We start from the raw sequence: 15,077 nt of genomic DNA, 5'->3' as shown, positions 1-15,077 counted from the left end.
GATTCTATGTGCTATTCCCCTGATTTTTAAAAATTATTTTTATTTACCTCACCTAAATATTAGTGTGTAAGTACTGCCTCCAAATGATGTATGCATTTTCTATTATTCTGGCTACTTGTGGATAATGGACCTTCAGTCAGAAAAAAATTCAAATAAAAGAAATATCTTGTTTTGTGTCTAATGAAATACCTGTTTGATTCATCTTTGTGTAGAATACTTTTACCTCTCCCTGTCATGTTTTTTTTTTCTTTCAGTCACATGAAAATGTTTCTCAAAATAGTCTTTATTGTCTCCTGGATACTAGGCTTGCATTCTTGGTGGTATGCAGATGAAGAGATTTGCATTGGTCCCTTTTTAAATAGTACCACTACAATGAGATCAGGAATTCTGCAAGTGTTTGGCAGTAGAATGAGAAAATACACACATAAATATATCCAGCGTTTGTTAATGCAAAACCTCTCCGGTATTTATTCATCTAGTGAATCCTTCTTCCTTTATAAAATGAATAGAGAAGGATTTTTGGCTTTTGTTTGCACTGCAGATCTGTTGTGCAAATGAGATCTGTCATGCACTCTGCATGAGTTCTGTGCTCAGGATACCCACTCTTCCAGAAAGTTTATTACCAGGGAAGGCAAAAGAAATGATCACTGGAATATCAACCATGCTTTAAATTGAAAGTTTGGAGTGAGGTGCACAAGAATGAAGTTTTATCCATGTTGTAAGCTTTATTTTAAACATGTGCTCTCTTCCAAGGGTAATACAGAACCCTTTTTGTCATTAAATTCTAGGGATGATGTTAAAGAGGTTGAATACATCACAGTCCATTTGATGTGAAGCAGTATCACAGCTGCTTGAAAGATGGATTCAGTAGCATAATTTAGATTTAGACAGCTCTAGGCTAGAATATTTTAGATTTCTGCATTGGTGATATCTTGAATAGAATTCAGTGTCTTATATCAGGTAATATTTAGTAAGTGTGTTAAGTATAGCTGACACTTAACTGCATGTTTGTTCTTGTATTTTTGCTGGTTTAGAGAGAAGGAATGACCTACAGGTCTTGTTGCCATCTGTGGTGCTAAGGATGGGTTTTAAATCCCTATTATGTTTGGGATTTCCACATACCTTGTTTTGTAGACATGGATATTTTTACATAACCTGTAATTATGTTGTAGTTTTCCAGCCAGAAGTGGTTGAATTAATGAACAAACAGTGACCTGTCTTTTTCTACGAGTATGGTTGAAGTGGTGAAAGGTACTGCTACCAGACTTCAGAGCAGGAGAGTTTACTATTAGAGGGGATTTAAAGTGACTCATTATAGACATATGATTTTAACCAAAGGACTTTGAGCTGTTAGTGCCCTTCCAAAGGCTTTCTTCTGCTCCCTAAGGTTGTCTCTGTCTTGCTTGATTTAATCTATTCATTTATTAAGTCATTCCATCTGGGCACAAGTAGCTGTGTGGGTTGTTGAACCAGTGCTGGTGAATACATGGAGCTGTGCCTCAACATTTGCACTTGAACCTTCAATGTCTAACAGATTCACTCTCTTTAACTTAAATTGCCTGGTCAGAGAATGGGTTCAAGGTTACTGTGCTCCCTCATTCATCTTTTCATGTCCATATTGCTCTTAATAGTCTGCCTATAATTTATCTGCTGCCATCCACAGTGAACTTGGAACACCTACACATCCCTTTTGTTCCTGCAGTGGATTACATTGAGCCATTTACAGTAAAGACTCATGCAGTAAGGGATGATTCTGTGGGGCAGATAGCCAGCAAATAAACCACTGCACACCTGGGCACACACCAATCCTTCTTCTAAGGGCATCTCAAGTTGGAGCTTGAACGCAGGATCACATCTGTAAACTGTGCATTTGAGCCAAATTTAACTTTTGTTGCAAAGGCTAAAACTGATCTTCATCCTTTCTGAGAGGGACTGTAACAACAACAACAACAAAAAATCCATTCAGTGAGCCTTTGGAGAAATGATTAGGGTATGAGGACATACTCTTGGACACAGAGGAACTAACTCTGAGAGATTAAACATTATCAGATCCACATTTATATGCAGGACCCTAGTGCAATATAGCCAGATTTTTCAGCTGGATCCCAGCTTTGTAGAAATGAAGATGCTGCTTCCCCCTTTCCCCATTAATCTCTGCTTTACTCTCTTTTCAGTATGACCTGCATGTGTCCCAACAATGAATCTGATTGTGACACCAGTTGATTCAGGCTATAAGAGGGTTACAGTTTTGGAGGAGGCATATGTCTGGAGCAGTGTTTGAAAGTACTGTCCAAATGCACACTTGCAATTTTTCACCATTTTTATAGCTTTGGCTGCTCATGTGCACACAGACAACCAAAAAGATTCACGCTAGTGGATTAACCTGGTATTATTATTTTTGCCTTATTTTTTTAATTTTAGAAATAGTTCTATGAGAAGAATAGGAATGTATGGAAAATTGGTTAAAAAAGAAAAGTAAGTTGTGTTTTTGAATAACCTGAATAGGAGGTGCTATAGTGTTATTGTAGTTCAGCATTTTTATCCTCCAGGACACAAAAGTATCTCCTATGGAGAAAGAACACTCTGCACTCAATATACTTAGTAAGTATTTTTCTGAAGTGAACATTTGGAGCTTTATTTGAGTAAAGCCTATACAAACTCTATGTGGATAGAACCCAACATACACATATTAAGTTTGTCCCTACAGAGTGTAAATGATTTGGGTACTCTTTTATGGTATTAAGATTTCAACTTCTGAAAAGTCTGTGCTGAAGTAGCCTTCAGCCTGTGAGAGAGAAGCTCAGTCTGGAGCAGGTTTGCTGGCAGGACTTGTGACCTCATGGGGAACCCACCCCAGAGCCCCTGTTTCTGAAGGTCTGCATCCTGGGGAAGGACACGTGCTGGGGCATTTCCTGAAGTGTGGCCTGTGGGAAGGAGTCACAGTGGAGAAGTTCATGGAGGACTTTGCCTGTGGGAGGGAGCTCTGCTTAAGGAGGGGAAGGACTCCTGCCCCTGATGAAGAAGAAATGACATAGACAATGTATGAGGAACTGACTGTAAATCCCATTTCCTCTCCCCTTGATGCTTAAGGGGAGGAAGTAGAGAAGCAGGAATAAAGCCTGGGAAGAATGGGGAAAAATGTGTTTTAAGATTTGGGGTTTATTTCTCATTATCCTATCCTGATCTGATTGGTAATAAATTATACTCATTTCCCCAAGTCAAGTCTTTTTTACTTGTGCCAGTAATTGGTGAGTGATCTCAGTGACACACACATGGGTCCCTATCTTGACCCATGAGTCATTTGTTATATTTTCTCTCCCTGACCAGTGTGACAGGGAGGGATACAAAGGCTTTGCTGTGTATCCAGCAAGGGTCAACCCGACCACTCTGGGAGCTGATTTCTGTGCTAGGGTGGACTCACATCATTGGGTAGTGTCAAATGACAAAGAGCATCTGGAGAGTCAAACAGATAGTGCTGCAGACCTGATGTCTCCATGAAGTGTTTCAGTGGTTTTGTGTTGGATTATTCCTGTCTAGGTGCAGTGTAGTGAAACACCTTTAGCAGCTGGAGTGCATCAGGTATCCTGCAGGAAACTGTTTTTTGGGTTTACTTTCATCTCAAACAAGTGTGTGTAGTTTGAATGTTAAGCCCACTTCATGATGTAAATAAAGGCACTAACTATTGGGTGTTAATTTCAAAAAGATAACTATGGATTTGAACCAAAAAGCTAATGCTTGTACACCCTAGGACTACACCTACGTTCCAGAAGGAATTCTCCAAAGCAATGCCCTTTCCCTAACAAAATTCTTTAGCAGCTGAAGCACGTTAAAGCAAATCTCAAATTAAAGCAAAATAGCCCAAATTAAAAAGAAGGCATGGGAAATACTGAGTCTGAATAATTTTGAGAAGTTGTAAACAGCTGCAAGAAAAGGATTAAAATTGAGATAATTAGACATATTCTCTGTTTTGCTAACAATGCCCACATATTATGATCTCTGCTTTAATATTAAAAATAGTTGTGGGTGTCTGGTACAATGGTTGGGTTGTTTTATCTGTTAAGCTCCTATTAAATGTGAGGAGTTTTGAAAAATCCTGGTTTAGATTGTAAAGCCAGTGAATACCTGTTGCTCCTAACCTGACACAGTATTCACTGCCACTCAAGAGCAGGCTGTCGGCAGACAAATTTTTTCTGTGCTATTGGACATGGAATCCCTCTTTGTTTAGAACACTTTCAGCTCTGCCCAAGAGTGACAATTATGATTTTAGTACCTTTTCTACTGCCACAAAGTATTTTTTGGGAAGCAATTGTTTGGATGCCTGGTTCTTTATCTGAAGCACTAAAACCAGGTTTCCTCTCCCATTATTACATCAAGTATTTATACATTTATTAGAAAATACACAGTACATCACTTAATTGTTATGCTACATATTTTTTACATAAAAAATTGACTTTTAATGAAAATTATTTTATGGATGTAAATAGAACTGATCATTTTAAATTTTTTAATAGGAAATCAGTATTTTAAATTTGACCTTCCTAGTCCCTACACCTAATTTGCCACTTACCCTGAAACTTTCACTCAGGTCAAAACAGGCAGGTTCTGATTTATTTCTGACAGGGATCTGTCCCACTTCCCATGTTTTTACCTTTGTAATGCAGCAAACCAGTGATATTTCTCAGGAGGGCCAAGCTGATCCCAGCAGCTGTTTCATGCTTTCTCAAACTACTTATTTATGTATCTTTCTTAAGATCTGAAGTCTCATACTGCAGTGGAGAACAAAGGACAGATGTTGCTGAATTTTACCCAGCCAAAAATTTCTTCCCCCTCACAGAGGTCCCCTGCTTCTCTGTGCTCTGCTGTTCAAACCACGTGTGTTCAGTAGCACAAGGACCAAGGCAAGGTAAACGTATGACTTGGTTTTGTGAAAGAAAGAGATTTTCATCTTGTATTGACTTTGAACTAGGCAAACTGCAGTGTTCAGAAACTAGCAAACAGGAGAATCCTGTGTAGTGGTGTTTTTTGAAAAGAGGTCATCCACAGCATCACTCTGTGCCATGTAGACATGGAAGTGGTAGTTCCAAATTCCTTTAAGAACATGGTGAATGCCCCTGCCCAAAGGCAGCAGCACTAATGCCTTGCTGTAGATCTTGGATGCTGCCTCCAGCCCTGGAAAGTATATGCAATTTTTTTGGGCACAATTTACTTCATGATTTATGTTTCCAGGCAGTGTGTGTTAGCAAAACCAGAGATACCTGGAACTACTGGGCTGTATTTATACAGTTGTATTTATCTCCTAGCTAATAGTAACTGTAGGTCTTAAGAAAATATCTTATCATGTCACAGAAAGTATAGTCCAGACCCCAGTCTGGGCAGTTTCCCATATGAGTCATATGAAAGATTTGTTTCAGAAAAAGAAAACACCTTATAGGGAACAGACCACAGTAAGACTAGAAAAGGAGCTGGATCATCTTTTTCATACTGAGTTGCAAGATCAAGTTATCAATTTTTTAGTGTTTTTTGACTGCTGCCCTTGTGATGTGTCATTTTCTTTTTTCCCTACAGAATTGCTACTAGACATATTAACACTTTTGAAGTGAAAATCAGGTATATATGAGTGATCTTAAATTATAACTTGTATCTAGTAAATTATATTTTTGAAAATATTTCTGTTTTGTGGTTTATGATTAAGAAAAAAAAGTAGTTACTGTAAGGCTTGACTAAGAACCTGTTCATGCTAAGTTTTTAATATTCCTTTTGGAACCCCCTACTCTTTTGATACTGGGGACTGCTAATTTTCCCTCATAAAATTTTCCTGGATGCCTAATGCTATGCTGCTGAACTGAGCATACTCAGAGTTGTTGGTCCTAGATCCTACTAAACTCTGACTGGGATTCAGAGAACAGATATTCTGCCTACATTTTCTGGAGTGCTTGAATTCTCCATGTACTCTATAATAAATACTGATATCAGCCTTAAAATTCTCACTTCTCTATGTTTTAGCAGCAATACTTAAACATTTCTTATTCCTTGCTCATTTTTTAGACAGTGATTGAACATACTAAAGTGCTCCATCAAAAAGGGGAAATAATTACTATTTGCCTGTAATTATGCTTCTAAATTCTGAAAGGAACAAAAACAAAAAAACAAAAAACAAAAAACCAAACCCTAAGAGAATGGTTGTTAGTAAGAAAGTTATTAAAACGCTGTTTTAATTAGTTTGCCTTCAGAATTTCTTGCTGTGTTGTCTTGTGTGTTTCATCAGCTTTTCATAAGTTAGAGCCAGCTCTCACTCCACGCAAGTATTAAAGAAGTTTAAATGGTCTGGATAATTTTCAGAAGAAAATTAATTACAGCAACCATTTTCCTGGTGGCTATCAATCTCATGGCTCTCCAAGCCCAAGCTATACTTTCTCCCTTCCAGCATACTAATATGCTACCAATTTACAAGAGAGTAATTTCATTTTCATGCCCATGGCTTTTCATGCATTCCATTTTAAAAAGCTGAATGGCTATTTTTATTGATAAGACAACAAGTTAAAGACATCTTAAAAAAAACCCCTGTTGACCTTTTATCTTCCATCTTTCTCCTAAAGTGTTGAACTGAAGAGTCACTAGAAGTGCGTTTCCTAACAAACTAAGTGTGGTGACATTGCTAGGCCTTTGAGTTTAATGGCCCTGAGTTTTAATTAAATGTCAAGCAAACACCATTGAATTTTGACAAAAAACCAGAGTGCTATTTGCAGAAAACCTTGGCATGTCACCTCTTTACCTTGCTTGCTTTTCTCTCTGCAAAACCAGCACACTGCTGCTATGCAGTGATGTGCCACAGAATAATGCTTTTGAGAGAATTAAAAGCAAAACAATTACTTTTATCAGTGTGTTGTGCATCCTGATACCTCTTGGGCATCATAAGTGAGTTAGAAGCTGTTTAGCTTTATATTACTTGGTTAAAACTGTTTTTTTTTCCTTTATTTATGGTATCAAGCATCATAAATCTTTGCTGTTGTGTAATCGATCCCCTTTCAGGGAGATTTGATGTACAGTTTCCACATTGAATGACACAGAGAATCTCCTAAATAAAAGAATGGAAGTGACTCCTAGCTTATCATGCTTTGAGCACTGTGTAAGATAGTTGCCACCACCTGACTGTTTAGATCTTCACTTTTTCTTTCTTTGTGTTCACTTGGGTGATCAGTTTTTTCTCATGTGGAATAATAGTGCTCTGCTTTCAGCATCATCTGGGGATGCCAATCTTTACCTGTCTCCCTCAACAGGATTGTATTTAGAATCATGACCAAATGGAAAGCACATAAGCTTAGAAAGCTTAAAAATTGCTTAGGGTCAGTTATGTCTCACATGATCAATTATGCTAATTTCTGAAGGCCAGCTAATGGATATATTTGATTCCTGTATTTCACTGCTTGGCTATTCTGTACAAAATGAGATGCAGAGAAGGCAATTTTTGGCAGTAATTATTGAAAATATGTTTCAGTTTTCAGTTGCTCTGGTATAGTGATATTAATTTTAGTGCATTTACTTCCAAATCATGCCAGTTTAATTAGGATTTATTTAATAATCTAATGATATCTGAATTTCAACTATCCTATCTCATTTGTATGTCTCTAAGCACAGTAAAACAGATGAGCTTCCACATTCCCTTAATCTAGGTTGAAAAGTCTAGCTTTCCAGGGCTTTTGCTATTAGTGGGTTATCTGGGATCCTTCTCTTCTCTCACAGATAAAGGTACCATATTCACTTATATAAATTCTGAGAATATTCCCTGTACATAATTCTCTGAGTAGACGATGATATTGAAGGCTAAAATATTGGTTGCAGTAGGTAAGTAAATAAATTAAGTCCCAAATAATAAAAAGTTCAAAGGGAGAAAAAAGATATTTATGGACAATGGGGAGAATTATGGAGTTGTACCTTCAGGGACTGGCAAAGACAATAATGAGTTTAATCTTTTGGGTTGAGTTTTTATGCCCTTAGGAACTGCTTACAGCACTGTGAGAATGATCTTGGAGCTTCTTGAGTTCCACCAATTTCAGTCACATTTCTTGAGGGGATAGGGATCTTATCACCATGAACTTCCAAACTTGTTATATCTGCAGATGGCTGGACAGAGGAGGAAGACTATACTCATACATTCATATTGCAGCCTTTCCTATTTTCTCTTCTTGGAGATGCTGCTCCTTTCACATCCACACAGTAGAGGCTGTACAGGCTGGTTGTCTGGTTCATTTTCCTGTTCACCCAAAGTCCTTCATGCAGTAATGAAGGCGCACAGTTTGTGGTGATTGGGAGTGGGTCTGGCCCAGCCTCATCCCCAGTGGGCACAGCTGTGAGCAGCAGGTGAGCAGCACTGACAGCAATGAGCCCTGGAGTGCCCAGGGGCACTGACCAAACACAAAGGGAACAGAGGCACACAGGTGCAATGCATCAACATGAGGGCTGATGCATTATAAAAGGTTGGGCAAGAAGGACAGATACCTGCAGCCTTCTGAGGTGGTATAATACTCTGTATGAGCAGATGCCTGAAGCCTTTTGATGAGGTATGGTGTTATTGTGTACTGTGGATGGGTTGAAGCCTTCTGAAATTTTATGGTGATACTCTGTGTATCATGGCCATCTCACCATCTCAACTGCAATTTTTGCTGTGATGCAGTAATTCCCTTGGCTTCATTTGGACTTTGGTTTTTTTTTGGTTTCTTTTTTTTTTTTTTTTTTTTTTTTTCTTTTGGTTTTTTTTTTTTTTCCTTTTTTGTTTTTTCCTATCTCCCTTTTTTGTCTGGAAATCTTCTGAGAAGACAGTTAGAGGTTTTTTGCTTGTTTCTTCTTGTGATGGTCCTCAGAGACTGAAATGGGAGAATGGGTAAAGGAAGATCATAACCTTGTTTCTACAAATGGGGAAGAGGCATCCCAGTGGAAGGAAGGTCAAGATACAGATCTATGCTGTAGAAACCTTTCCCTAGGGCCACTTTTGGAAATAACCATTGTCCAAAAGGAGTGTTGTATTGCTGCTAGAAGGTTGTACAGTACTAGAAGGGTTTATTTTCTGCCCTATATGTGCAACCAGTGACTCTGCAGTGCAAGATATGTGCTACAGGATAGGAAGGGTAGTAACTTCTCCACTTGCTTTAATTTCTGTCAACATGGCCTATCTTGTGACTGGAAAGTTATATCTGAGTTAGCTTTAAACAAGCAGAACCTAATTAACTTTGCAAAGAAGGGCTAATAAGCTGAATAAATGTGTGCATTACCTGCTTTGCTCTAGGGCAGAAAACAAGCACCCTTAATGTCAGATTATTATTGAAAAAAACACCACCTTACTAAAACAATCCTCTGTCAAGTTTGAAGTACTGTCTCATTATTTTGGGTACTTTGAAGTGGAAAATGACCAAAAAAGTAATTGTTTCAAAGGCCCAGAGGAGAATTGGATCGAGCATTATGCAGTTGCTCTACTTCAGAGCCCATGAGTCCTGGGGAGTGGGACATGAGCCAGCTCACACCAGCTGGCCTCCAGCCAGCCCTCTGCTGCTGCTGCCACTGCTCTAACAGTGTGAGCAGATATGGACTGCCTCTCCCCTGCATGAATCAGTCCCAGAGGAACACAGAGTACTGATTAGGTATGAATTTACTAACTTTGCTTTGGAAAGTGTTGACTACCATGCTCATAAATATGAGAGTGTATAGGCACATAGAGGATTCAGAGAGAGGCTTAGGTGGCTGTGCAGAGCACTTTCCCCAGTGGCTACTCTTTCCTCTAATAGGGGCAACGAGCTTAAAAGATAACTCACATTTTCAACAAGCTTTTCAAAGAGTTGGTGTCTTCTTGATTCCCATTATAATTCACTTACTGCAGATGGACTGAATTGGATAACTCATAAGAAAACATATTGACATTTCAAGACTTTTTCACCCGTCATTTGCAGTTTCTTGCCTTACTGAGTTTTATTGAAACTCTTATTTTGCTCTTTTGTTGGGTATCTGAAAATTAGTGGACTGAAAAATACACTACCTCTGCTGTCTGTAATTATCTCATAAATTATTCCAATTCCCAATGAAATATTTTTTACATGTGGGACATAAATTAGTTAAAAATTTAATAGAAGCTATGTAAGTACATTCCCCTTTGAAAAATCAGGAAGGGAATTATGGCATAAAAGCTTTGAAATATAATTTTCCCTTTTAAAATAAAGCCTAAACCTTATATAAAAAGTGACTACAGTCTGTTCTTTGGACAGAGTTTTCAACAGCTAATAGAATTAAAAGTTAGAAATATTAGAAAATAAATGTGTAATGAAGGGTTGGAGAGAATTGTTAATTTGGTGAACTGGAAATATATGTATTTTTAGTACATTCCACTTCAATTAAGCTCAGTCTGAGTTAATACAATATTGAATCCTGTTCCCATTTCAGGGCCATGGTTACAGTCTGGTGTAGTATCTAATGGCCAGCTTTGTGTTTACAAAATCACTATGGCATTTTGCACTATTGTTAATAATGCTGGTAGAAAAGCAGAAAGATTAAAGAGGCTGTAAATAGTCCTTTAAGCCTGATATTTCTTCTGATTTAGGCCTGACAATGGCTCTGAAATGTTGGCACTGTCAGTAGTAAATATGGGGGGATTAATTGAAGCTTTTTCTCTTGGAAAACCAACATTAATTAACTGGGAGTAATACTAGTATGGGGATAAAATTTTTTGACTAAATAGAAGGAGCCAAACAATTCTGTGTAATGTCTCAGATTAATCCTAAGGCAAATCAAAATCGTGTTGTATTAAAATAAACCCAAACTCACAAACTACTGATGTGGCTGAAGGCTAAATAACTTTTAAATTGAGGATACTTGCCTTAGAAACAAAATTTTAACCAAATTGTGTGCCTGAAATTGTAATCAGTATTTTGTTTTAGTACTGTCTTTTTTTTCTTACATGTCTGTGTTTACTCTTTTTTTGTCCCAAGATGTTATCTGAAAAACATCACAGTGAATAGAGATAAATGATAAGAAAGTCTTTAGAGAGATTTATAGCATTTTTATAGTGCCAGTAATCATAAATTGCACTGAAGTAAACAACTAGTATTTGTCTGAAGTGCTGTTAATACAAATATGGGCACTGTGCTATTTATATAAATGTCTGCTTTGAAGCTAGTTTTGGGAAGGCATTAGGTGTGAGAAGATCTGTTGGCTAATGGTGCTTGGGCTGGGAGGTGATCCTCACTGGTGTGAGTGTTGAGCTGACTGCAAGGTTACTGGCTTCCCAGGACAGTATGGTCCTTAAGCAGGATCCTGGGTCCTGAGGGCTGAGCAGAATTTGGATCCTGACTTAAAATACCAGGGCTGATGTTCCTCTCTGGAAATAATTTGTTATTGATGTCAGAATAGCACCTGGAACATTGCAAACTTAATGTTAGACCCAATCTGGCTTGTCAGTGTACATGTAGGAAAACAAACAGATGCATGCCCACAAAAGGTTTAAAATAAGTCCCTTGCTCCTGGAGTTGCAAATGAAATGTAACATATGCAGAGGAATGTTGCACTTGCATTTGAGTGGTAGCTCACTGAAGCTGTAAGTGAAAGACTGCCCTCCAACATAGCATTTTAAGTCTTGCCTATGGCTTTACTGCAGACTTTTTCCAGAGTTATGATGCTAAATATAGGGTTTTTATCTTGAGATGGCTTTTGGAGTTTTTCTTTGTTTTTTCTTAGAGGGTTATATTCAGGGGGTTGTTTAACTGATGAAAAATGTTGGGAATAAAATAGAAGATTTTTCAGTTGTAAATATTTCATGACCTATCAGCAACAGGTATTCAACTGCTTTCTGTGAGCTAGTCTCTATAAAGTTATAAATGCCCAAGTAATATCCTCTCTTTGAGGGTGTTTAATATTCAATATAAAGATGAAATTTGCCTTTCTGTAACTGTCACAATGTACTTAATGCTTGAGTGAGTTTGTGTTTTTCAACATATGAAAAAAATTCAGCATTTTTTGTTGCCTGTTGTGGGAAAGGCATTTTGTGCTGTTCTTGTGAGCCAGCAAAGGCTTCCTGAAGATAAGGAAAGCCCCATATCTCTCTCGAGGAAGACACCAAGGCTATCACTATGACAATGTGATGGAAGAGAGAAGGTTAAAAGATACGGACTTTAGCTGGCTCACAGAACGATGATGCTCCTTGTTCACCTATTGAGAACTTTGTTTCTCTCTTATAACCAATGGGCAATGAATGTGTCTGTTAAGTAAATGTAAATATCTTGAAAACTATAAAAGCAATGTGTTGCTATTATAAATCGCTCCTATACATCCTTCTGATGGAGTCTTGGTGCTGTTTCATGCTCTGTAGCAACATCCTCTCACTATATTTCATAATCCCTTTTGTAACAATAGGAAGATAAAGTCCCCAAATGATAATAAGCAGCAAGTCACTTGCAGAACTGTATGAATTACAAATTGTTTTGACTGTTAACCATTGACCAAGCTTTTAAGTCATCTATGTATTTTGTCACTAGCAGCCATTTTGACTTCAGCACAGAAATTGTATAATTTCTTATCTGAGATAATCTGCCGGGTTTTTACTTATTACCACATTGTCCAGATAGGATGGTGACCTGGTTAAGCTACTAGTTTGGCCCAAAGAAGGTTGAAATTCAATCCTAAACTTGCCATAGACTTGGGCACAATATGACCTGGGCAGACCATTTAATTTTGATGCCTGTTAGTTTTCTTTCCTCTGAAAGTTCTCAAAGCACAGGTCTATTGCTGCTGTGTGCATGAACTTCCAGAGCCAAAAGGAATCCTTACCAAAGGTTTAGAGTACAAGGGTGTGAATTCTGGCTCTGCTAATTTTAACTTTGTCACAGGTTCTTATGTACTCTGCACTTACATTTAAGAGCTGGATACTTTTTAATTTATACACACTGGTGCTAAAAGAAAAGAATTTTAGTCTAAAAATGTTAGCTCAAACTTCAGAACTTTTTGGGAAAGGAATGAAAAAAGATTTGTACCAATCTTCAGTCTTCTGGTATTTTCAGAAGTGTTTATTCATTAAACTCTTTGAAGAATAAAGAAATAAAGTTATGCAAAGTGGCAATAAGAATGATCAGAGGTTAAATAATTTCTGTTTGAAGATTAATTAAATAAACTACTGTGTCCCAGGCACAGAGAGAAAATATTGAGGGGATATGAAGGCTTATAAAATCTGGAGCAACTGGGAATAATTGTTCTCTGTCTCTTTCAGTACAAACCTCTACTACTATCCATTGAAACTAGTGGCTGCTAAGGTTAAAAAAAAGACAAGAAAGAATAAGCTAGTATGCAGGTTCTGCTGCATGGATAGGTAAATATTTGCCAGCAGTGACTGTGGGTGCTATAATGTGACTCACATCTGAAAGTGGTTGGGCAAACTTGAGGAAGAAAAAGCTTTGAGGAGTTGTGCTACAGATCTTTAGAATTGAAAATTATTCTGAAAAATAATCATATAATGCCTGCTGTGTTGCCTCTGTGTCTATTACTGGTCAACTTTTAGGGACATTTGTCCAAATTTTCAGTTTTTTAAATCATGTTTTCTTTCCATGTTGAAGCACAGAAGCAAGGAACAAAAATTACATCTGTACATGTGGGAGGGAAAAAAAAAGATTTTAGAAGTACTTTTGCTTCATTTAATTGCTGGCAAAATATATGTGCATACACACATACATGTATGTACGTATATATATGTACATATCTATGTTCCAGAATAATCTCAAAAGATGACCACAGCTATTTTTGACTTACGCTTTTCTAACGGGTATTGATAACTTTAGGTGTGTAAAATAGAGATTATTAGGCTTTCTTTCACAGCAGGTGTTAAAACAGCAGTACTGATGCTCAGTATGAGCACAGAATATATGCTGATATTCAACGAGAGATACTTCCACTATGGATTGTGAATTTACTTCATGGCATATCAGATTTAGAGGGATATTCAATTTGGCATCAGTCAGTCACTGTGGGAATGCTAACCATCATGTTAATGCAGTAGTATATTAGTACTGTGTTAACATATTATTATGAGGAAAATATAAAGTGGCTTTTTGAAGCAGCTGTCATCCTAGGTTCTGTGAACTTCTATAAAATCAAAATAAACAATTTTAATGTAAGGAGAAAGTGCAAGCTGCCAAAGCTCTGACAGGTTTCATGAATATCTTTTGATTAATGTTGCTCTCTCACCAGCAGGGTGAATTGGGGAACAAAAAACCCATTACACGATAGGGTTAAGGCAGCCAAAATGCCAGAAAATTGAAACAAGGGGAATGCTAACTGAGATCAATCAGACTGCAGGTGATGCTCAGTGCAGCTGACAGAGCCTTGTGTTTGATGGGCAAAATTATTATTGTGGAGTGGACTTTCTGGCTGTGAGGGTTTGGCTACCTTCATCAAGTGCTCCTTGATAAAGGGAAGGACCTTCTGGACTAGGAAGTGCAATTTATCAGCATCACAATAATGATGGCTTTTGTACCTGCAGGATGATATTAGGCAGGAAATGTAGCAATCTATGCTGCTCGTTTCCTTATGATTTACTTAAAAAAAAAAAAGGAAAAAAAAATCATTTTTCTGCCTTTATGATCTACCTAGTCTTTCCAGTCAGCTTGAGATATAAAGTTTGGGTGTGGCCTATGCATAAAGAAAAGGAAGTTTCTGTGAGGAAAAGTTTCTCTTACCAGTATAAACCCAATATTTTATATACCTATTGTGGATGCCTGCAGTTTTTTAATGTTATGGTAAATCATAGCATTTACAAGGTTTTACACTTTGAACTGTGGATTCTGAGAAATATAAGCTGAGTGTTTGTTTCAACATGTGTACAATGTAGGTTAGAAAATTTTTCCTTTTACCATTTTATCCTCAACCATTGCAAAGAGAACACTTTAACTTTTAGAAATATATATCTGATAACAAATCTATCAAAAGATAATTAGAATCCACTGAATCACATAAAAATCAGTACATATATATTAAATATGTCTGTGTCACTTTAGAAGGTGGCTTTTAATCTTTCTATTAATAATTTTTGTTCCCAGATGAAATTTTTTTCA

This window comes from Molothrus aeneus, chromosome 6, assembly GCF_037042795.1.
Source record: "Molothrus aeneus isolate 106 chromosome 6, BPBGC_Maene_1.0, whole genome shotgun sequence".
In the NCBI taxonomy this organism is placed as follows: Eukaryota; Metazoa; Chordata; class Aves; order Passeriformes; family Icteridae; genus Molothrus; species Molothrus aeneus.
The sequence above is the reverse complement of the archived record's forward strand: the minus strand, read 5'-3'. Positions refer to the sequence as shown.